This window comes from Zalophus californianus, chromosome 9, assembly GCF_009762305.2.
Source record: "Zalophus californianus isolate mZalCal1 chromosome 9, mZalCal1.pri.v2, whole genome shotgun sequence".
NCBI lineage: Eukaryota > Metazoa > Chordata > Mammalia > Carnivora > Otariidae > Zalophus > Zalophus californianus.
In genome coordinates this window covers 137,656,140-137,681,577 of record NC_045603.1, presented here as the reverse complement: position 1 = coordinate 137,681,577, position 25,438 = coordinate 137,656,140, and positions in this window count along the sequence as shown.

The following is a 25,438-nucleotide window of genomic DNA, read 5'->3' as shown; positions in this document are numbered from 1 at the left end:
AAACTAATCAGAAAAGACCTGAAACCAGGGTAAAAGAAAGGGAAAGAAAGAAAAAAGAGAGAGAAGAAAAAAAAAAGAAAAAGATACAAACAAAAACAGAACAAATAAAAACAGAATATGATCAAATATGATCAGGCTAGTGCATAGATCAGTGCCACACACTAGATTTTGGGTGTATTTTGGGTGTATCTGTTAGAAGATAGTGCCTCCTAAAATTGTAAGGAAAGAAAGACTTATATATGTACAAAATAAGGGTTGATACAATGAAGGGATGGAAGATGACCGTAAAGATGAAAATTATAAAAGATTTTATAAAAGGCATTGATAAGTTTGAAAAAGGAAAGAAGAAGATTTAAAAAAAAGGGAGAGAATGTGATCAGGCAGGAGACTGGAACAAAGCCATACACTAGAGATTTAGGGTATATTTTGATCTGTTAGAAGAAACTGTATCTCAAAATTTTAAAGAGAGCACAACTTATATATATATGCCAAAAATAAGGGTAACTACTATGAAGAGATAGAATATGACTCTAAAACTGAAAAATAATTTTTTTTTAAAAAGGGACTGAGAAGATGTTGGTTGAAAGGGGGAAAAAGAAAAATTAAAAAAAAAAATTAACTTTGAAAAACTAATGAATCATGGTAAAAAAAAGCCATGAATTCTATGTGCAGTATTCCCTTAGCGCTGGAGTTCTCCCGTTCTCCTTGATCGGTAAACTTGGTCTTGACTTGCTGGCTGCTCGTGCTGATCTTCTGGGGGAGGGGCCTGTTGCCGTGGTTCTCAAATGTCTTTGCCGGAGGCGGAATTGCCCTGCCCTTGCCGGTCCAGGCTAAGCAATCTGCTCAGGTTTGCTCTTGGGAGCTTTTGTTCCCTGCAAGCTCTCGGCACTTGGAGGATGAGAGTGAAAATGGTGGCCTCCCAATCTCCACCCAGAGGAGCCAAGAACTCGGGTCCCCTCTCCTCAGTGCGCCGCCAGAGAAAAGCAGTCACTCCCGTGTCCCCGGTCTCCGGCCGCACTCCGTGCTCACCCGGCCTGTGAGCGAGCGTTTCTATCTCTGGCACCTGACCCCGTGTGGAGTCTCCAAACCCAGCAGATCCCTGTGGTGCGCTCCCGCGCCGCTCCTCCCGGGGGAGGGAGGGGAGTCTCCCCGGCTCTGCCGCTTGTTGGGTCTCTGCTGGAGGAGCAGTGGCCCGACTGGGCCGCGGATCACGGTTTATGGCCACCCCGAGCTGAGAGCCCGCGCCTCGGCTCCGTCTCTGCAGCCGGCTTCCCCGCTCCGATCCCTGGGAGCTCTGCCGCACTCAGGCACCCCCGGTCTTTCTGTGACCCCAAGGGTCCTGAGACCACACTGTCCCGCGAGGGTCCCACCCCCCGCTTAGCCACTAGAGCGACGTCCTTCCGCGGAGCCGACTTCTAAAAGGTCCGATCTTGTGCTCTGCGGCTCTAGCACTTGCCAGAAGCGGCCGACGGAGGCCCCCTCCCCCGCCGTCTATCCTCCCGAATATCGCCTCGGATTCACTTCTCCACACGCCCTACCTCCAGAAAGTGGTCGCTTCTCTGTTCAGAGAGTTGTTGCTACTCTCCCCTTCGGTCTCCTGTTGAGTTCGTAGGTGTTCAGAATGGTTTGATCCCTATTCAGCTGAATTCCTGAGACCAGACGAAATCTAGGTCTCCTACTCCTCCGCCATCTTGCTCTGCCTCTCTGGTGCATAATCCTTTTAATACACTGTTGAAATCAATGTGTTAGTATTTTGTTGGGAATTAAGTCTATATTAATACAGATTTATAATTATTTTTAGGCATTTTTTTTAAATCCTTTAGAAAACAAAAAGTGGTGCTATAAACCAATTCACAATAATATTTCTTTTTTAAAAAATATTTTCCATGTATTTACCCTTACTGGAGAACTTTATATTTTCACATGGCTTTGAGTTTCTGTCTGTTGTCCTTTCATTTCAACTTATAGATTCTCTTACACTTCTTTTAAGTCAGGTTTAGTGGTGGTGAACTCCCCCAGCCTTTGTTTGTCTGACAATGTCTTAGTTTGTCCCTCTTTTTTGCAGGACGGTTTTTGGTTTTGCCAAATATAGGATGCTTGATTATGGTGGGTTTTTTTGGTGTTTTAAATATACCATCTCACTGCCTTCTGGCTTCTAAGGTTTTTGGCTAAAATATCTGTGATGAATTGCTTTTTTCTTGCTCTTTTCAAGATTTCCCCTTTGCCTTTGTCTTTTGACAGTGTGATTTTATGTCTCACTGGGTTCCTTTCAGTTTATCTTACTTGGAGTTTGTAGAACTTCTTGGATTTGTGTGTCTTCCTCAAATTTGGGGAGTTTTCAGCTATTATTTCTTAAAATCATCTCTCTGCACCTTTCTCTGTCTCTTCTCCTGAGAGTCCCATAATTCAGGTATTTGTTCATTTGATGATGTTCCTCAAGTTCCATCCCTTAGGTTTTGTTCACTCTTCTTCATTCTTTTTTTTCTTTTTCTTCCTCAGATTTGAACATTTCAAATAACCTGTCCTTAAGTTTACTGGTTCATTCTTCTATCTGTTCAATTCTACAGTTGAACCCCTTCATTGAATTTCCAATTCAGTTATTGTATCTTAGAGCTACAAAATGTTTTTTTTTAATAATTTCTATCTCTTTGTTAATATTCTCATTTTGTTTATATATAATCTTTGTGATTTCCTTTAGTTCTTTGTGTTTTCATCTAGTTCTTTAAACATACTTCTGTCCATTGTTTTTAAATCTTTGTGTAGTAAGTTCAGAGTTTTTGTTTCTTTAGAGTTGGTTTACCTGGGATTCCTGGGTGGCTTAGTCACTTAAGCATCTGACTTCAGCTCAGGTCATGATCCCGGGGTCCTGGGATCAAGTCCTGCATCAGGCTCCCTGCTCAGCAGGGAATCTGCCTCTCCCTCTGCCCCTCCTCCTGCTTGTGCTTGCTCTCTATTTCTCTCTCTCTCTCTGACAAATAAATAAATAAAATCTTTAAAAAAAGTGGAGTTGGTTTTCTTTTCACGTTCACCAGACAAATGTTCCTGACCTACAAGGAACAAATGGGGAGGTGGGTCGAGTAAAGCTCATGGGTTAAGCTGAAGGATATGGAAAAAACTATCAGGAGAGGGAAAAAAAGTATCCCCCAACATTTCCTTAGTTTGTTCACTTAACCAATAAGTGAGACAGTGAAAGAATGTGAATGGAACAAATCATTTTGGTTTTAGCTACCTGGGACAAAGTTGATCTAAAGCCTATGAGATGTGATATTAAAATATGTGAGAAATGTCCTATGAAGAGGTTAATTATGGTGCTAGGTTAACCGTACGTGGTGGAGAACGCACACATGCATCGATAGTGGGCTCCGTCTAATGACACAGTGTCCTCACTCTGTATAAGCAAGCATTTTCAATTTTGTACTCCTGTGGCCTCCACTGTTCCCAACTCTAGAATTGCTCAGGCCTGGAAAAACTCATTCCTAGGGCAGTTCTGCTTTCTCTGTAATTTAACTAATCCAGCCTCAACTGGGGGCCACATGCTGGGGAGTGACTCTTGAGCACCTGAATCGAACCCTAGACTTTCTACACATTCTTCGTCAGTTCTGAATTCAGAATGGAATGTGAGGCAGTCCGTTTGATTCTGAGTGGTTAGACCTGACTTTAACCAGTGCAAGGTAGACTTATTAACACTGAGAGTGATCAGGAAATTGCAATTATCTTGCAATTTAAAACAAACAAATATTGTTTCATCTTTGAAATCTAAAAGTCCTGTTGTTGAAAAGACTTGTCTTCCCTGTAGTCAAATCTTTGCCTCAGTAACTCTACTCAGGAAAAGATGATCCTGTGTAATATGAGACCAATACTCCAAACTTCCTTCCCCATTTTGGCTGAAGGCTATCAAGAATCATTCAGACATATATGGTGAAAGTTGCCATAAACTACAATATTGTCCAAGGCAAAAATTCTTATCGACCAACATCTATGGTCCAACATCACTATTGTTAATCAGCTGCTATGTACAATGTTGGTCACTGTAAACTATGAGGTCAAAATGCCGTTCTCAACAAAGCTACAGTCCAGATTTTTAAAAAGATTTATTTATTTATTTTTAGATAGAGAGAGCACACGGTGGGGAGGGGCAGAGAGAGAGGGAGAGAGAGAGAATGTCAAGCAGACTCCCCACTGAGTGCGGAGCCCAACTCAAGGCTCAATCTCACAACCCTGAGATCATGACCTGAGCTGAAACCAAGAGTTTATGTTCAACCGACTGAGCCACCCAGGTGCCCCCAGATTTTAATTTGCTTCCCAAACCTCTATTTCTCTGTGTTTTTTGGTGTTCTCAGTCAATGCATATGGAAGAAAATACCAGAAATGAGGAAAAGGAGTCCTTTCCTACACGAAGGGCATCACTTACGCTGGAAATGCCCAGGAGCAGGGGCAACACAGCCTCCTTAGTGACCAGGAAGAAGACCAATACAAGTACTAGCGTTCAGAGTTCAGAAAACGGACAGAGGGTTTGTGTTCCATTCAGACACACGTCTACCTGGTGGGACAGACAGGTCCTTTTCTCCATTATGTGGGGTTCCCAATATATTTGTGGCACTCAATAATCATTATCTTCTCAATAACTAGCTTGGAGAGGCAATCTCAAAATAATCAGTTCCTGGACTGCTACTGCAATTTCAAGAGCAATAGAGAGCTACATTGAGTGGTATTTCTGAGTTGACAAAGGAAAAATTTAATTGAAACTATAAGTGACCTTCAAATGTCAGAAGTAAATAAAATGATAACAACAGTATTTTTGACAGCTATCACCAACTAATGGGAATGCCGTAACTCATGATCAGGGAGCACTGGCACATCCAATACGTACCCGACTCATCACCATAAATTTTGTCAGGTAAGTGCTCAACCCGATAATAATCTTACATCAGTGCACCGAATTAGCTGCAGCTACACTGATAGGAAGACAGGGAAGGTAAAGGATCATCTCCATAACAATGACAACCTCCTGTGCTGACAAATAGCTGAAAGATTGGAAATTATTTGCATAAAAGGAAAAGCAAAAATTGTCAAGGAAGATGATGACAGAGCCTCCCATCACTTACATTCTATGACCTTCCTTCTTCTTTAATTTGGGGTGTTTTCTTCTGATGTGCTTGTATGATTTCACACACACACACACACACACACACACACACGTTTGTGGACAAAGAAAAATACAATTCCTACAGCTTCTCCCTTTAAAGGAGAGAAGATATATTTGTCCCAGTACCACAGGAGCTTAGCTCGTTTGAAGGTGCGGGCATCTGGAGATGCAGAATTTTTAACCTTCAAGCTGATCCAGCTGGTCAGTGACTGGCTTTGCTGAGGTGTCACAGAGAGAGTCAACTGGGTCGAGGGCTGTTAATTGATTTTGCTGCTTTGTTGAATACAGCAAACCCTTCTTGCTCACATATTTCTTTTCAATTTCAAATATTCTCTGTGCATAATTCCAAAGCAATGCGTAACACTAAAAACAAAAGGATAACACAGACACACTGCCCACAGTTGCACCCATCTTACAAATATTTTATAAGAATGAATGAAATGTTTGGAGAAGGTATTTAAAATGTATTTTCTATTTTGAGGGAAAAACTTATAGTTCCTAAATAGTCCCTGAAACCATTGCAATTAAATATAGTGTACTATATTTTTTAATTATTTTTATAGTATGCTATATTTTTGAATTATTTTTAATAATAGTATACTATATTTTTAAATTATTTTAAATTATTTATTAATTATAAATTATTTTAATTATTCTAAATTATTTTTAATAACAAATTATTATAATAATAAATTATTGATATTTTAAAACTGATACATCTAAGAGCTTTGTATCAGTACAAATAATGTACATTATAGTAATCTATAGAAGTAATATTTAGGCTTAGGCCAAAGACCAAATCCAATCCGCTGCCTGTTTTTTAAAGCATGCAAGCTAAAAATGTTTTTTTTTTTTTTTACAATTTTAAATAGTTCTATATGTTCTACATAGCACCCTATTTTGCCCCTTGGCCCATAAAGCCTAAAATATTTACCATGCCCCTCTTCACTGAATAATATTGCTGACACCTCCCTGATTAAGAGAAAAGAATTACATACAGCACGAAACCAAATCCTACATACAAGTGCCCTTACATGTCTAGAAATAAGTGTGTCTAGTATGTGGGCTGATAGTCCCTAACGTCTGTGTGTATCCATCTCTTAGAAAGTGGAAAGCTTAGTCCAGTCCTGCTCAAGAGATGTGAAAGGTGTCTTGCAAATGCATAAATGTCAATTTTTGATGGAAAAGTTTATTAACAGTAGGAATATGAATTTAACTTGTGACAGACACAATAAACAGGTACTTGGAGAGAGTTGTATTGGCCTTTTCCTTGGCACACAAAGAACTTCCTTCTGTCTGCCTTCTGTCCTGAATGAATTTTGTCATTTTACACTGCCCCAGAACAAAAAGGACCGTGGCATGCGATTTCCTTCATGTGCTTTGGCCTTTTTCTCAGGAAATCTCCATCCCTGAGCTTACCCCGTCGATTTGTAATCGTTTTCATAAGCTCGATAGGCCATGAGATTCTCAAAGGAAGGGGCCATAGCTTAAAATAGCCCATCGCTTTTGTGCCTCTGTCTTGTCACTGCTCAGTATACATTAATTGCAATTGCAATCATCACTATCACTGGTATCATTTTGTTTGTTTTCCACCACAGCACAATATGTGCTATAATCAAAATCAGCTGTTCAAAACACCTTTGGCCTTTCAAGGATAGAATTACTTACAAGCAAACACTCGTTTGAGCTTGCTTTAAAACAAAAGAAAGGGGGTAAGTTTCTTCTGTACGTGTCTGTCTCCAAGGCAAAGAATATCAAAGCTCAAAAGTTTACTAAGAAGTGGCTGCAGACAAAAGACCTTGCTACGAGTCCAGTTTGAGCAGACCTGACATTCGCGGGAGGCCAAAACCAAGGTGTGACTGGAGACTAATACACATTTGGCCTGGTGTTTCTGTAAGCAATATCCAGTCAGGAGTCAGGTCCTGTGAAAATCATTTAAAAAAGGCTTGGCTAAAAATACTTCCAGATAGTTGCTTTCAGGCACTAAGGAGGCAAAAGGGCAACAGTAAAAAAAAAAAAAAAAACATAGACTCTAATTCTATCTCCTAAAAAAAGCAGCGCACGTAGATTCTATTGATTCTAAGATAGTAGACGTAACTGAATTCATTTTGCAATTTAGTTTTGGGTAATATCTAGTAAAATAAGTGGTAACCCCAGATGTTTGCTAAATTTAGAAAGAAGGGACAATAATCTTTTATAGGGATCATTGAAAGTAAGCCCAGTAAATTTTTAAAATTAAAAATGTAAAGATGAACAAGCTGCTCCAACCAGGTGCTAAATTCACCTGGAAGAAGATACTGAGTGAGTATAAAATCGGAAGACAGGGAGGAAGTTAAGTAGTAACTGATGTTTTATATCTTCCCTGCATAAATGAGTGCTTTGCTCTAAGTCCGAGGAAATCAGAGACTCAGACAATTGGTTTAACCACACCGATTAGACTCAGGAGTCTGGGCAAACATTCCTTCTGGCTCTACATCACGTCATGCGTTCCCGGGTGGAGGCTTCATCTGGACTCGTCCATCCGTGGCTTGACGTGTAGCCTGATAGAGACTCCCGCTCACCCCTTCAGCCTCTGACCTCCATTTGTGCTGGGTCCGGCGTCGATGCAAAGCGTCTGCATATCCACGTGAGCCAGAGACACTGGCACGTGAGAGGCAGAGGGCAGGGAAAAGGAATGTGTTATGGGAGCAACAGATATGCCAGGTGGCTCTTAGACCTTACCTCTCCACATGCTCATCGATGGGGCCACGGTTTTATAAACTGCAGCGGGTGCATACATGGTGACATTAGGGAGCGCTGAGCGGGGGGATCCCTCTGCCACGTCAGGAAACAGTGTGGTTGGCTCCACACCCCCTGCTATGGACGGATGTCTGTGTCCCCAAATTCATAATGTTCAAACTAAACTCTCAAGGTCGTGGTGTCAGGAGGCGGGGCCTCTGGAAGGTGGTGAGGTCATGAGGATGGAGCCCTCAGGACGGGATTAGTGTCCTCATAAAAGAGCCCCCAGGGAGCCCCCTCGCCCCTTTCCCACGTGAGGACACAGCCAGAAGACGCCATCTGTGGACCAGGAAGCAGGTTCTCATGAGACGCAGAATCTGCGGTCACCTGGATCTGGGACTCCCCACCTCTAGAAGAAATCAGTGCTGACGGTTTATAGGCCCCCAGACGGTGGCATTCTGTTATAGCGGCCCGAGCAGACTAAGACTCATGTCCTGTTGGGTGACAAAAGCCAACACAAAGGAATGTACACTGGGGTCCCAACTATGAAAAGGGGACAAGGGCCACAACTCATCCACGCTGTTGGACATCAGGTAGGTGATGTCTTGCCCTTGGTGTGGATGCACCTGGAAAGGGATACGGGAACACTCCGAATTTGCTAATAATGATCTTTTTCCACTCTCAGGGCTGGTGATGCAGGTGTGTTCAGTTTGTGCATGGTCATGAAGTTAAAAACTCAACTGGAGAATTCTCACAGTTATTCTCCATGATAACTGATAATATCTCCATGATGATCTGTCTGATAATTTTATTGCTGCTCAAAAGCACTCATGTGATGAAGCCATCCACCCCCACCCCCAATCCTGGGCTGCCCTGTCATCTGTGGGAGACAATGCTCCTCTGTGTTCAGTCACGCGGATGCTTGGCCACTGGGCCCAGAGTGGGAGCCGCGTGCAGCCTGCCGTCTGGAAGGCGCCAATGGATTGCATGGCTCTGCCTGGCCCCTTCCCCCCCTCTTTCCCGGCCTCAGCTCGGCTGCCCCGTCAGCCTGAGTCCCAGCGCGAGGAGATGCACTGAGAGCTGGGGACACACCCGCTGTTTGTCCTGAACCACAATATCAGCAGCACAACGTCAGCCTCAGCAGAGCCACAGCCCAGCTGGGGCCCTCACGTAAAATGAGACGTAAGTACGCGTACTGGACGGCACAAGAGCTGGGTGCTGTCTGATACTGAGGTAAGCTGACCGGCATGCAAACTGGAACTGGAAACAGGATACAACAAATGTTTAGCAAATGCTGAGATTGGCTTGGGGACCGGGCAAATGTGGCAAAGGAATCACTGTTGGGACCCGGGGATGGTGGAAAATCCAGTAACCCAACCACATGGGACAGCCGGGAAGGTAGATCACACACCCACGTAACTCGTGGCTGTGGTTGAAGAAATAGGATGGTAGTCGCATGATTGGTTGATACTCGCCACAGCGGTGAAGGCACTACAGAGAAATGAGCTTGGGAAGGAGTAAGCCTGTTTACCAGAACGGATGAAAGGGAAAGAGATGAGATTGAGTAGAAATTGTGGGAATTTCAGGATTGGAAAATGGAACTATTTCTCATTTCTGAACAGAAAAATAAAATAAAATAAAGAACAGGGGCACCTGGGTGGCTCAGTCAGTTGAATGTCTGGCTCTTGATTTCTGCTCAGGTCATGATCTCAGGGTCCTGGGATCAAGCCCCACATCGGGCTCCCTGCTCAGCGGGGGTCCGTTTCTCCCTCTGCCTCTGCCCCTCCCCCTACTCCTGCTCTCTTGCTTTCTCTAAAATAAATGAATAATACTCCTTTAAATAAATAAATAAATAAATAAATAAATAAATAAATAAATAAATAAATAAAATAGAGAAAGTGTTTAAGCTGGAAGTCTGATTAAGATGCAAGTCTCCCCCAGAGAAGAACCATGTTGCTGAGCCCAGGGGACTAAACAAATGGCTTTCGTTTTAAGGTTTTTGTGCAGAAAAATCTAACTCCGTCATCACGTGATGTTGCTGTCCCCATGTTGCCTGTCTTCCACGGTGACTGGTTTCTGAGGATGGGAGGTGGCTCGTGAGGCTGCATTCAGGTGTGTCCTGCATGGAGCTGTGTCACTAGCCTGAGTCCAGAAGGAAGACTCCCCGGTGTCCTCATGCAATGCGCCATGCTGTTGTGAGCCTTTGAAATTTGGGGTATTTGTTACATCAGCAAAGTTGATGGATAATTAATTTTCAGGTGAGCAGTATTACCCATTTTATAAGATAAAGAAATAGAGGCTCAGAGACGTTAAGTCACTAACCACAGATGATACAGGGAATGAGCGGGAAAGACTGAATTCACGGCCAGCCCCTTCTCACTCTAGGGCACATGGTTCTGCACCCACACCTGAATGGGTAACTTCCCAAAAACAACACTGAAACGCGTTACATGGATACGTAAATGGGTAAATTTTTTAAAATGCCTTCTCATAGTTTATGCCAATATCTCACTCAATTGTGAGCTGAAATCGAAGAATCAGCCAATTTTCTAAAAAGCTGTGAACCAATTACAGCTCTCAGTAAAGTGAGTTTATAAAGAATCCTTGCACTGGAAGATCTTGTTTTTCAACCTGGTGGCTCATTTAGATGGTTAGTAGGCAGTGTGTACTTGCTATATCCCCAGCAACACTGCTCTTCAGTCTGTAGCTCTGTCAGGGAGGGAGAATCGCCTTCTTGGACCATGTCCGCTGCCGGGAGTCACCCACGGCGGCACATCTAAGACAGTCAAATTAAGAGAAAACCCGCACACCATCGGGGTATTTAGACAGCTCACTGCATTAGGTCCGAACTTCTTTGCTGCTCAAATGTTCTCTTAATACTTGTCTATAAGGTGGAATATTTATTACATTTTATTATGTTATTTTGTTTTATGAGCTCATGCTTTGTTGGCTAAGAGATGGAAAATAGTCAATGGAGAACAGCTTGATTTGACTCCGCACGTATCCGTGGAGCAGCTCAGCTCTTCCACGCAGCACTGTATGAGATGCAGATGCACTGAAAACTCATGTTCTTGCTCTCAAAAATGCGATGGGGAGGCAGAGTTAGGGCTGTAACGGACACCTTCAATCGGACATGGCACGGGCTGTGTTGTGTGACAGCGGACACTGCTGTTTACCGTCAGCAGAATTACACCTGCTTCAAATGGCGGATGGGGGCTTTTTTTTAAAGATTTTGTTTGTTTAGCTGAGAGAGAGCGTGTGAGCACAAGCAGCGGGTGCACAAGCAGGGGGAGCTGCAGAGGGAGAGGGAGAAGCAGGCTTCCGGCGGAGCAGGGAGCCCGATGCGGGACTCGATCCCGGGACCCTGGGATCATGACCTGAGCTGAAGGCGGACGCTTAAGAACTGAGCCACCCAGGTGCCCCGCAGTTGGGGTTCTGAGTGAGTGATGGGTGGGGTGAAAACTTAGATGAGATGGGCATGGCGTACAGCAGATTAAACTATTAGACTTTTTTCCCCAATTACCGGCCCTGAAGGTTACGGCGTGTCCTGTTGTACTGTTATTCTCAGGGCTTAGTGTCACCCCAGCCATGGCTGGTAAGAAATTCCAGTAATGTGGTGCTTAAAAAAATTGCAAAGTATTTGTTAATAAATTAGGTCATTTGCTCCTTAAAACAGGCCTATGGAATAGAAACAGGTATTATTATTATTTATTATTATTATTATTATTATTGTGATCCTATTATTCTTTCAGATGAGATCATGGGTTGCACAATTCACCCACCATGTGGCAGAGTTGAAACGCAACACCAGGTCTTCTGCCCCCAGATCCCATACTTAGTCAGCCTCACTGCATCATGACCAAGTACGTGAGACCCAACTGAGTGTGTATAGCATCCAAGAAAATCTCCAGAAATTGCTTTTCTGACTCCTTACTTCGTTCAATGAGGATTATTTATTGAGGTTCTGCTCGACACCAGTAACTGGTGTCTGCCTTAGACATAGTAATGACAAAACCCCTTCCTTCGTAGAGTCTTATTCTACGGGAAGCAACAATCCAGTAAGACAGGTAAGTAAAACACGTGCCACGTTAAATAAGATTCAGGCTGAAGGAAACATACTGGAAGGAGCAAATAGTGTGCAGATGGAGTTCCGTAGCTTCCCTCAACCACGCAGTATTGTGCTGTGAGTGTATTATTCAGACAATATATTCACATATTTACCTATTGCATACACTCCCGTAGCGTAGGGGTTCTGACAAGTAGGGTTTTAGCTCAGGGCACTTGACTGTACATTACATATACGGGACTCTCTAGTCGACATAAATCAGTACCTTAGACAAACCTGAACTTCTTTCTTAAGATTTTTCTGTCCTGGAAGAAGAGTTGCATGTAAATTTTAGTTTATTTTTTGATGTAACCAGGGCTGTGACTCAAGATATGCCCATCATGAAAATACTCATCAGCGTGAAGTGCTGATTTCCTAGAACACCCTCCGCAATCAGGCCAACCACATCATTGACATGTTTCGGTTTCCATTTGAATAGGCTAAAAAGGGAATCCTACAGGATGTAGACAAAGTTGGGCAATTAAAACTCTTATGGAAAGTTAAATTATCCGGAAGCAACCAAGCATCCCTACAGTAAAGTAGAGCAAATCAATCATCCATAAAACACAGCAAATAGGTATGGCCTCAGAAAGAAAAAGGCAGTGGGGATAAAGAACGTCAGTCAGGCCAATCTTATCTCTCCTGTTCTTCTCAGGTAGGTGTTTGTGGAGCTCAACTTGTATAGAATGCTGAGTGTTTTCAAGAGACAAAGCTATGTGTTTACTTTGCAGAGAATACCAGTCCTGAACCTTGACTACACAGGAGAGTAATCTGGGTAGATTTAAAAACGACCAGGCAGCCAGACTCGACCTCGTAGACTCTGGCTGAGAATCGGCATGAGTCTTACTGGGAGAGTCTTGTTTTCATCCCGGGTGGAGCAACACTGAGTTGAGCTCCCAGGACTAAGTGTTACGTTCCATGGCACACAAAGTGGCCACAAAGCAGGCAAGTAGTGCTGATTTCTTGATTGTGTTCTTGTTCAGATGCCCCCGGAGGCATGAGCTGTGAGGCTGGACATTCACGAGAGTGGCTACAGCAAGGGTCTCTCGTGATGTCCGTTACCCCAGAGGCAGAGTGAAATCCTGTCTACGCTCATAAAAGGTGGATCTGGGCTAATGTTCATGTAAGGTACATCTTCTGCATGTACCTTATATTCTAAAACAGATCTGATTTCAAATATTAGGCTCCATTAGCCCCTTAAGTCTTTGTGATTATTTCAGGGCAGAAAACAAAGACAAGAATCCTGTTTGGGCCAGACCCTGTGTTTCAAGTTTTGGTTTGGACAGCATGATCTCGGTACCTAGACACCTTTGTGAGGAGCAATGGGCAGAGAAGAAATTTTGGACAGTGCTGAGGGTGCAAGCTGAGGGGCACTGAAACTCTCTTCAGTTGCCCAAAGCTGTCCTCCTCTGTGTCACCGTCCAAGGAGGTGATGATGAACCATCACCCACTGAAAATGTGCAAAATGAAGCCAGCCCGGCTCACAGAGAAGCTGTGGTTGTTAGTCATTTGAAGTAGAGAAATCTGATTGGAGAACTCATTCTGAAAACCCAAGAGCCTCCTGTCAGGAGAAAGTGGGCATCTGGCTCCAGAACCCTCTGCCCTAAGGGGCTAGACGGTCCTGCTTTGATCCTCAAGTCCAGCTTGTAGGCTGGATGCTGCAAAGAAGAGGGAGTGGTCAGCATCACTTAAAAGTGATTCTTAAAATAAATTATAAAGGATTATCTGCTTCTGCCTTTTCTTCTCCCACTCAGTAGCAGCCCCCGGTGAGAGCAGGTCACGTGCTGCCATCCGACGTACAGATGAAGAGAGCAGGGCCAACGCCCGCACGCAGCACCGGGTTAGTGATGGGCACGGGGCGCTAGGACAGTGTTAGACAAACAGGAAAACATCCGCTGGAGCAGGTCAGCCCCCAAAACAGAAACGCTCTAAGAAAGAATGATGGGACACCTGGAAATCATGTTAAATGTCGGGCTGGTTGTTGACAGCTCTGGAGATGTTTAACCTGGAGAAGAGGTCCGAGGCAAGGCACCTGCCCCCACATATATCTGCAAGTGCGCAGAGGCTATAAGAAGGATTTGGTACCCTCTAAGCAGTGCCAGAAGATACCAGGACCAATATTAACAAGTGGGAACCACAAAGAATTATCGTTAGACCCACAAAAACGCAAATCCTGGTGACACCACCAGCTCTGAAATGACGTTCATGGAGAAGCAAGGGGATTTCCCATCAGCAATAGCCAAGGTGGTGCCCTTGCAGGGCAAGGACAGCTAGGACCTAATCCACACCAGGTCCTTCCCAGCTGCAAGGGCTCAATTGCATTTTATCATCAACCTCAGCAGGACCTACGGACAGCGCACCCGTCCTCGGAGCGGCTTAGCCTTTCTGCTCTTTTACTGCAACACTTTCCGGAACCGAGGAAGCTCCCTTCCCCAGCGTGGCTTCAAGAGAGCAGCAACGACTACATTTGATGCCAGCAAGACTTCTTCCTCCTCGCGTGTTACTCACATCACAAATGAGGTTGGATTTGCATCTTACACAGCATCCTATGATGTCAGCCTCCTGACACGCGGCACGCCGGTGCCACCGTGAATTGCATTATCTCTAATGGTTCATCAGGTCTGAAATTTCGTATTTGATCTTGTTTTATTATCTTTTCCAGCTATATTCTATACCTAATTTTTCCCTGAAATGAGCATTATTGATTTACTTATTAAATATTGTCTGCCTACTGTGAATTTTTCACATAAGCAGTATGATGAATTCTTTTTAGAAAATAATGATCATCCGCAGCACAATGCCTGAAATGCCAGACTCTCAAGGAGATCTGGCTGGACTTGAGCTACATACGGAGTATAAAAACCATCCTGGCCTCTCCCGGATAAAAGCTTACACACTGATTCTATCTCCTCGAGAAAAAGAGTAATCAATAAGTGATTATATTCCCAAAGTAAATTACGGTTCAGGTTTTGTTCTGTCCAGAGCAGTTAAGGAGTGATGGGCACCACAGGTTAAATCTAAGGGCAGAAGAGGGGCCGGCTAGGTTGTCTGTGGCCGAGGGGCGTTCGGGATATATCTGTGACAGTGAAGAGCGGGATCAGCGTGTCTTCACGAGTCAGACGTCCCTTCCTGAAACATACTTCTAGCCAAAGCTCACCCTCCACGGAACAGAAGGCGAAGACCATCCCAGCGCTCTACCTTCTCACGTGGAAGGCGTCCCTCCTGGTTGGACGATCCCAGGGTCTCAGCATGTCCCCCAGACCTCCAGGCTCTTGTCTGAAGGACCCTCCCCAGGATGCACCAGCCTCCACTCTCCTCCTCAGCTGCTCGTGCCACCAGGTAGCCGTCCTGCACCGTGGACCTCCTTCAACACCGCGGCTCAGACTGTCACCACCGGCTTTTCCTCATGAGTCACAGACGGCTCGGTGGGTGGCGGGACCTAGATGTCATGGGCTGCCTTGACCTCTGACCTCTTCCAGAAGACAGAAAAATCAAGTTGCCTGGTTCATTTTAGAAAGGTAATAGAACCTGGCATTAATGCCTGGGGAAAGGGAATAAAGAACAAAACTCCACACTTATTGTTTCTGATCTCACAGGCTGCTGCACGCCCCCAGAGGGGACGCTGAGCAGCCAGGGGCTATGGAGGACCCACGGCCTCTACTTCTGGCCCCGATTGCTAGTTCACGCTGTGGCGATTTGTATCTGCAGCCGCGTGTGTGTGTCTCCTCCAATGAGAAGCCCAACTGAGATGCTACAAGTCCATTAAAAAGAATAACAAGCAAGTGGAGAGGCAAGCAACTCAGACTGGGAAGGATTACTTGCAGCAAATCCATACAGAAAGCCCTAATGCCCAGAATATTTAAGAAGCTCCCACAAAACAAAAGGAAAAGGGACAAAAAAAGAAAATAGTGAAAGGCTATAAAGAGACATCAGAAGGGGAAATACAAGTGGCCAATAAGCATATGAAAGCTGGCCAATGTCGTCAATACAAAGGAAATGAAAAATATAAAAACCTCAGGATCTCTGGCTTATCGTATTATCAGAATTCTAAACACTCATATATTATGGGAAAACCAGGGAGAAAATATCTAACAAGTTTTTCTGAAAGACAATTTAGCAATATTCATCAACATTTTGTCATTACATATTTTTACCACACAATTCTCTGTCAGTTGGATTTATCTAGTGGAAACGTGCCTCTGTTCAAAAATGTGTTCGTTGCAGCATTCTTATTATAACCAAAAAATTAGAGACCACACAACGTCCACCGGAGCTGGATGAAATGGCCCAAACCTCAGGACCAAGGGCATTTACCTACTAGGATGTGAATATCGTATAGGAACAGAACTGAATAAATCCATGGAAGCCAGACGAGGCGAGCCAGCACAGAGGGGGCCATGCCTTGTCCTGGAAAAGGCAACAGGGAAGGGATTCCTGCCTCAGTGGCCAGTTGCCCTGGATAGACGGAGCTGGATGGCTCTTCCCGATTCAGAGGGAAATAGAGAATCAGGGCTGAAATGCAGGGACGTGGGCAGGTCTGATGCCAGGAGCTCAGGGATTTTCTCTTCTGTCTCTGTTTCCTCAGTGAAACAGGCAGGAAGATGACCCGCTGGCAATGGGGCTCCAGCTGAGGGCTGGGGGTCTGGAAAGCTGGGGAGTGAGTGGGGTCGGGAAATGGAGTGTGGGGGGCCACGGTCACTTGAAGCAGACATGCATGATTTTAAGGAAGCCTGTTAGCATGTTGCGTGTCCCCCAGGCTCGTCAGCGGCAGGGCGAGCCATCCTGTGCAAAGGTGTGATTTTGGTGTCCACCAGGCAAAGGAGGAAGGAAAATGTGAGTACTGTGAGAGATGGCGTAAAGGTGACAGAGCCAGTAGGTTTTAAATGTCAGCATCTAAGGAAAGCAGGCAAGGACGCAGAAAGGCAGTGGTCAGAGAGGAGGGCTTGCTGCTGCGTCTCAGAAGGCTTTCCGTCACTGGCCATGACGACTGAGGACAGAGGACAGAGGCTGAGGAATGGTCGGGGGAGGCGGGTCCTGAGAAGTCACCTCCAGGACCTGGGCCAGGGGTGGTGCTGAGGGCAGTGGCCGTGAGCCCGGGCGGCAGGGGAGCAAGCACTGAGGTCACAGGAGCTAAGCGGAGGCTTCTGCGGAGGGAGGTGGTGTGGAAGTGACCAGGAGAGAGAGAAATGCAGGGAAGTGAGCAGTAATCCCCCCCACCCTGGAGTCCAATAGGAGGAGCTGTGGGAGACAGAAAGTCTCTTCGGGGGTTTGAGAGACGTGTCCAGGGGAACCTTCAGACTGCTGCCCGGACAGGTGCTGCTGGCTTTGGGGGAAGCACCATCTGCACACAGCCCCACGGTAAGCGCTGATAACACACCCAGCCCCGTCTGTGATGTTCTAGTAACACCGTGCACACACTGGACAAACAAAACTTCACACAGACACTCCTGAATGTCTCCAGGGCTGCGGCATGAGGGAAAGGCATTTTTCGGGGAGTGATGGAGGACATGCACAATGCTGCAATGGTGGGGCTTGAGCCCCAGAGGAGCCAGGGGGCGGGCCGGGATGGCGGTGCTGTGTCTTCCTGACTGGGCTGCGGGCACCCAGAGAGGTGGCACCCTTCTCCTGGTGCATCCGTGGGGGAGTTTCTGGGAGAGATGGGCATCTGTGGCCTGAGCAGAGGAGATGGCCCGCCCCAATAAGGGCTCCCCCACTCCACTGACGCCCCGAGTAGGACAAAAAGATGAAGGAAGGGAGAAGTCAGCCTCTCTGCCTCAGCTGGGACTTCCCTCTTCTCCTGACCCAAAACCTCAGCCCCCAGTTTTCAGAACTTTGGAATCAAAATGGGTCACATTACTGACTTTCCTGGGTCTCCAGTGTGTAGATGACAGACCATGAGACTTCTCCTCCTCCAGAACCACAGGCACCAGTTCCTATAATAAGTCTCCCACCTGTCCATCCATGTATCCATCTGTCTATCCACCCATCCACCCATCCATCCGTGTATCCATCCGTCTATGTATCCATCCATCCATCCATCCATCATCTGTCCATCCATCCATCCATGGATCCATCCATCCATCCATCCATCATCTGTCCATCCATCCATCCATGGATCCATCCATCCATCCATCCATCATCTGTCCACCCATCCATCCATCCATCCATCCATCCATCTCTCCATCCATCTGTCCATCCATCTATCTATCCACCCATCTATATATCTATCCTATTGGTCTTGTTTTTCTGGAGAACCCTGACTAACACAGAGATTTAAGGGGTAGCTGGGAGTCTTGAGCTCACTGTGGGACAGAAGACATGATGAAATTGGCCTCGATGGCATCGAGGTGAGTGGTAGATGTGGCTGAGTGAACCCAGGTGAGTCTGAGTGCAGAACACCCACAGAGGAGGGTGGCCCAGTATGGGTGTGTGAGCACAGTGAGGAGGGCACGTGTGCAGGGCTTCAGCAGACCCTGTTGCTGCCCCCTGGAATCCCAGCCTCACTACCAGGTTTGTCTGTCTGGGGTGGCCTATTATCATTCTCCTGTTCACACCACCCAAGAACATCCTTACTCTTCCCTCTGCCTGTAGAGCTTTTTTCCCCCAAGAGCGCTGCTCACTGATCTTGGAAATATCACAGAGATGGTGCAGCACTTCCTTCCCTCATTCTTGGGGCTGATGAAACTTCATACCCATACCTATTAGCACTCTGAATGGCGATTTTGTAGTTATCTCTTTTCTTTATTATACTGATAGACTTTGAAGACAGGAGACATGTTAGGCATCTCCATACCTTAACTGAGTACCCAGCATATGACACATTCAGTAAATGATGGGTGCATGATGAGAAGAAAGAAAAGCATCCAATATCCATAGCCCCTGGATGAGGTTGCGGAGAGAGGGAGAGAGAAGAAAGAGAGAGGGGTGGAAAGGGGAGGAAAAGAAGCAAGGGAGGAGGAAAAAAAGGAAGGACGGAAGAAAGGAAGGAAAGGAAGGAGGGAGGAAGGGAGGGAGGGAGGAAGGGAGGGAGGAAGGAAGGAAGGAAGGAAGGAAGGAAGGAAGGAAGGAAGGAAGGAAGGAAGGAAGGAAGGAAAGGAAGGAAGGGAGGGAGGGAGGGAGGGAGGGAGGGAGGGAGGGAGGGAGGGAGGGAGGGAAGAATTCCATCCATTGGGCCATTCCTAAATGACATAATAAGCAAAACAGGCACAGTATCTGCCTCCTTGGGATATCTTTGGTGGCAGCCTCCTGCCCCCATATCCCTATTATGGTTCAGAATGTGTTAGGTTATGTTCTAGAAACAAATTAAACCTGAGATCTGCAAGATTTGCATGAAGGATTATTTCCTATTTGCAGTCTCAGAGAGGAGTGGTGGGGAGGACCCTGCTCCGCACTGTCCCTGGGGCCCAGGCTGATGGAGGCTGCAATTGCTAGTGGCCCCGTAGGGGTGGGGAGAGAGCCAAGGGTCCCACGACAGCTTCCACACCTTTCTGCCCACTGGCCAGAATTAGTGGCAGGGTCCTGCCGAACTGCAGGACAACTGTTGGGAAGAATTGGGCATTCAGGGAGCACTAATGTCTCCCGTTCCTGACCTCAGCTGGTTATCAGCTGCCTGCTCAACCCACCACAGCTGGGGAATGAAGTACTAACAGAACAGAGTGTTAGGGGAACCACAGCCCCTCTTAGGAATGGTTTCCATGCAAAGAGTGGGCTTTTGATGAAGAAAAGGTGTAAAAAAAAATAAAGCTCCAGAAAGCAAGATGCCTCCATGCAGAAATGTGACCAGACGTGGGGTTGTCAATCTGGCCACGCAGATGGCACTGGGCGCACCCGAGAAAATCCACATGGCAGCAACAGAGGAGCTGGAAAGAAGCACGAGTCGAGGTGTGGTGCAAACAGGAAGCAGAAACCCCACTTCATGCTGCCCTATGTGTGAATGCATCCTTTCGTGAACAGTAACCAATTAATTTACCCAGCACCTTCGTAAGCTATCAATTATTAAGAGCTAAGCAATTAGTGTGCAGGAGAACGAAGGCATCCAGCCAAAGCCCAGGCAGCGTGACATTAGGGACCACGCAGAAGAGGCATGCAGCTCCTAATCCTTTCCAGAGGGTTCTGCCGAAAAGCATCCAAGATATCAAAGACCCAGAGGAGACACTGTTAATCTCCTAGCCATTCTGCTCCAGGAAAGTCCATTTAAGTTTAGGGGTCATAAGAGAGGAAAGACCTCGTTTAAGAACAGAATGGAGAGTATCACGTGCTTCTCCTGCACCTTCCTCCTGAGCCTGACTGAGCATCTCTACTGCTCTGGGTTGAGATCCCACCCACCCACCCCCCAGGAGGAGGGTGATCCCCCGGGTTGGGCAGCCACAGGGAACCACAGTCAAGGGAAACCTCAGCCTCCCCACCTGCCCCCTCTTAAACCATCTGCCTCCTCCTGCGCTTTGTTCTGTCATGCTGTGCAGTGGTCTGAGGTTTCCTGACCCTTCCTGGTAACACTCCACTCTCCACATCGTTCCCTCAGTGAGGAATGCAAAATTCCAGACAGACACACCCACCAAGGGTAGTTAAGGGTCACAGGACACAGTGGAAGGTGCACACACACACACACACACTCACACTCACAAGGATATCATTTATGCCCACAATGAGGACTGATTAGCAGAGAAGGATTTATTTTTATGCCACAAGGAAGGGGAGCCATGGAAGGTGTCAGGTCAGGAAGTGAGATGGGTGGGTCTACATCCCCAGGGTCGCATTCTGAAGGCAGGGGCATGTAGGACTGAGGAGGGTACCCAGAGAGAGGCTGCAGAAGCAGGTACATCTGAGGGGGCAGGCTGGGGCGACAGCCTCTGGGTGTGTGTGCCCCGCGAGCATGCAGGGGCCTGCAAGGGAAAGCCGGAGAGATTTCCTAGACCAGGGGACACAGAGAGGGGTGACAAGAGAAAGCCGGCTAGGGTCAGTTCCCACATCCTCTGCCTAACCTCCACCCATCAGACCTCATTCCCCGCTCTGTCCACTCCGTGTGCCCCTTCATCCCCTGTCCATGGGAGGCTGTTCGGGGTCCCTCTCACATTCCCAGGGGACTGTGGTCCCACCCTCTCGCTCCTCCTATGAGGGGCCATACACAGGCCTCAGCAGTGCTCAGCAAGAAACCGGCAAAGGAAGTTTGTGGGACAGGCTGCATCCCATGCGGTCATGGGCAGTCCTGGCTGGGTACCAGCTCCAGACCTTGACCCCCTTGGTGGGAACACCGGCATGCACCTGTTAGGCGTGCACCTCTTAGTCATGGGAAACCGTCCGGAAATGACCCCAGTGTGTGGTTCATACACTTGGTTACACAGTATCTATTACGTTGGTTGTTTGTAACAATTAATAACTTCCGTTTTCCACATGGTCTGCTGCTCTGCAGAATAGTTCTGGTTCCCGGGTCGCAGGAACCACACGTAGTGACTGACACTTGGGCCCAGAGTTGGGTGGATAAGGTAGAATGTTGCAGACGGACCCATCTTCCTCACCCTGCTCATTTGGCCGTGCAGAAACGCACGTCTGCAGCTCCATTCTGCACTTAAAACAAGAGAGGCAAAGCGTATTCTGAAAATCCCACACACCAAAACCCTGTCGGCTAGTTTTAGATGGACACATGACCTAAATGTTGCCTCAAATCTTCTTGAATGTCTCCATGGCATTTTTTCCACAGACAGATCATGAACAATGTCATTATTGCTATGGGTCATTTTGAAAACATTTAATGAAAGACCCAGGCGATTCCTGCCAGCTCACAGCATCCCCACCCCCCGCAAAAAAATCCATGAAGTGAGGTTGATGTGGAACGGGGGCCACGTTATATATAACCAAAGGAGCCGCGGAGGGTGTGTCGAAGCTGTCAATAAAATGGAATTTGTTACCACCTTAGCCGCAGTTCCGGCGGCCAGGAAACTGCCTCCGGAGAAAGCAGGGCTGGCTCACCCGATCCATCTCCACACAAAGAGGAAGACACAAAAGGACATTTTTCCTCCTCCGTGCAATGTGTGGCAGTCCACGTGGCTGACCCGGAGTCGCAGTGAGTAATTTTAAAAAGGCTTATCATTATCCTAACAAAATGCTACGGAGGTGCGCGTGATCCATTTGCTAATGGTGTTGTCAGGGAGGAGGGGGAGCGGGGGCGGCCGGCGCGTCCCTCTGATGTTCATTACTGCACACACGTGCGGGACACGCGGCTGGCGGGCTGTGTGGCCGGGGAGCCTGCCCTGCCCCCGCGGCTGGTCCCATCGGCAGCCCCCAGACATGCTTCCATCCTTCACCGTTGTCACCTTTCTTTGCCCGGCCTGCATGCGAAATGCAGAATGGTGCTCTTCCGCCCTTGTGTTTTCTTTCCTTTTACTTTTTCTTTCTTCGTTGTCCTTTCTCCTGTGCGTTTTCACTAATGCCCTCAGAGAAACCCCTGGACACGTTTGTCTCAGGAGGGCTCCTTCTGGTAGAGCGTTTCCTTTCTTGTAGGATAACCTCAAAAGCCTTGCGCATGGCTCCATTCTAGGACAACAGGGAGCCCGGAAAATCAGTTTTAAGGATCTTCGGGGTTCCAGGGTGCTCTCCACAAGGACAATGATAACCTCCTTGTAATGCTGTCTGAGGGCTACAAATAATGTATGTGAAACACCTAACACAGTCCCTTAGTGCAGGTAACTACTCAGTACCTGGGAGTTCTTTTTAGCAAGGATCACCTGAATGTATTGGATTGTGTGAAAACGTGTTAATTCAAATGCTGCATTTCTAAAATCATCAAGTCACCTCCAACGTGTAAGATAATAAATTGAACTAGAGGATGTGTATAGAAACTCAACTTTACATTGCAAAACAGAATGATTGGTTGTGGAATAATGATTGGTTGTGGAAACATGCACTGAAGGGAGTAAAACACCAATGCGCCTCCAAAATCTTCAATAAGCCAGACGGTGCACCAGTCAGCCAAGGTAGCACAGCTTACACAGGAGACAGGTGGTTTGGGTTCAATTCCTCTGATTCACTTGGGGAAAACAATTTCTCATTGATAACATATCACAAAAGCAGCCACCCCTCGTAGGATTGTTTCGAGGATTAAACGGCTCCGTATGATCAATATGTGTCCAGTGTGGAGCCTGGTACTCCAAATGTGTATTTGTATTTTCCATTTTATTTCTGCTCAAAAGAAGCCTCAAGCCACGGTGGCCCCCTAGCCACAAAGTGCTGAGGCTCTCTATAGAGCTCACCATCCCTCTCTATTTGCACAAGTTCTCCTATTTCATATGGGAATCAAGCACAAATGGCAGTATGCTTACTTAACTTTAAACCTGGCTCTCTCATCTTCCTTTCTAGAATAATGTAGCAACTGAAGCAGGCAAACTAAATGAGAGAAAATCCTAAGATTCCACATAGGTCTAAAGTTCATAAATTGGTCAGAGACTCTACATCTCTGTTTTATATTGTTACTCAAGAAGCCAGGAGATTAATCACCTACAGGTTCACTCATGTACAGTTGTCCTGGTTGTGGTCTGCCCAAAGACGCTTGACCAAGAGAGGGCATGGCTGCAAAATTCCTCACTGGAGCTCATTAAGGTAGGTGAAGATCTGCTGGTGTCTGGGAGAGGAGGTGCCCAGGGGGACGGGGACAGCTGGGTAGACCTCGTGTGAGTGAGGGAAGCCAGTGAGACTATAACCAACGCACTCAGTTGTGTAGTTAAATCGCTGAGTGGGATTTGGGATTTGTAACAAGAGTAATAATTGTAATAAGTTAGGCAAAGATATTTGGATACAAGACTATGTCGAAAGAGAGAGACCCTGGAATTTAAGAGGAAAAGAAGAGAAGATGGAAGGAAGGGAGAGGAGGTAAATTAATTCAGCAAAACTGAGGAAAGGGAGGCTTGGTGCTGAACCTGAACCCTCCAGGTAACCTCATTATTTCTGTGAATGTCCATGAAATAATTATAAAAATGCATGATGTGAAACAGTGGGGATAAATATTAGACAACACAAACTTACCCGTTCGACCTATGCTAGCCTGCACTTAGAGACCCCTGTGGTTGCTGGGGGCCAAAGTTCCAAAATTACTTTTTGCATGAGATAAGACATTCAAAAGCCATCAAAGAATATAAAGATATTTGTCTCACAAAAAATGATTAAAGAAAATGAAACACACTGGAAAAAATACTTGGAATCCATACAATGGACAGAGGATTAAATACGGTCTAATACAAGCTAATAAATATGGGCAAATGACACATCAGGAAAGATATGATATTAACAATTTCCTGAAGAAAAAAATAAGTGACTTATAAGTACAGGAGGGGTATGGTGATAACTCACTACTTACCAAATGAATTAAAAGTAAAGTGAATAATTCAATGTGGTTGTTCACTGAAGAAGGTTATAGAAGTTTCTTAAAAGTCATAACATCAGTAAAGAGGAGATTGTGGTCAAAATGGTACTCTCATACTTGACACCGTGAGGGTGAGAATCACTACAAACTTTTAGGAGAGTAATCTTGAGATAATTACTAAATTAAAAGCGCACTGGTGCCTTGACCCAACAATCTCGATTTTGGCGAGCTTTCTTGAAAAAAAAAAAAAAAAGGAAAAAAACCCTGCAGGTACAAGAATGTATGCATGCATAATCTACTATTACCTGTAATGGCAAGCAGAACAAAACCAAGGCAGAAATATCTGTCAGTGTGGAAGTGGTAAAGTAAATTGAAACTTCTATACCTGGAGAATGTTAGACAGCTATTTCTAAACTGAGTTATCTATTATTGACCTGGAGGGAGACGGACGGATGGATGGATGGATGGATGGACAGAAGGATGCATATTATACTTCAGTGAGAAAAGCAAGTGTGAATTAATGTGAGTGCCCACATTTTTGCAAAATAAGCTATAATATAACCTATATCTGTGTGCGTGTGTGTGTGTTTGAGACACTACAGAGAGAGTGTTGACCAGATATAAACAGGCAGGTAAACTTGGATACATCACAAAAGTAGAACAATGACAAAAATTGCTGATTATAAAAGATTATAATAATCTTTTGTTTCTCCTCCAGTTAACATGAGTCCATTATTTTAACAAGTTAAAATAATTAGCATAATAAATATATGTAAGTCTTTTTTTCCCCCAGAATTTTATATGGTAAATTCTAAACTTCCAATAATGATTTGATCCAGGGAAAGTTCTGGCCACACTGTTCAGTCCTACCTAAAACACTGAAGTGAGTAAAAGCCAGAGGAAATCAGATGAGAAGATGCTCAGAATCCCCCTCGTGGTGCACAGGAAGACAAGAAAACAGAGTATCAGAGACATAAACCAATTTACCTAGAATTACATAGGTAAATCCATCTTCTTTCTGGTGAAGCAGGAACAAAGACTAAAAACAGAATTCTAGCCAGGACTGCTGCAGGTGAGGCCCGAGGTAGCCCTGTCCTTACCCCCCCAGGGGAAACCC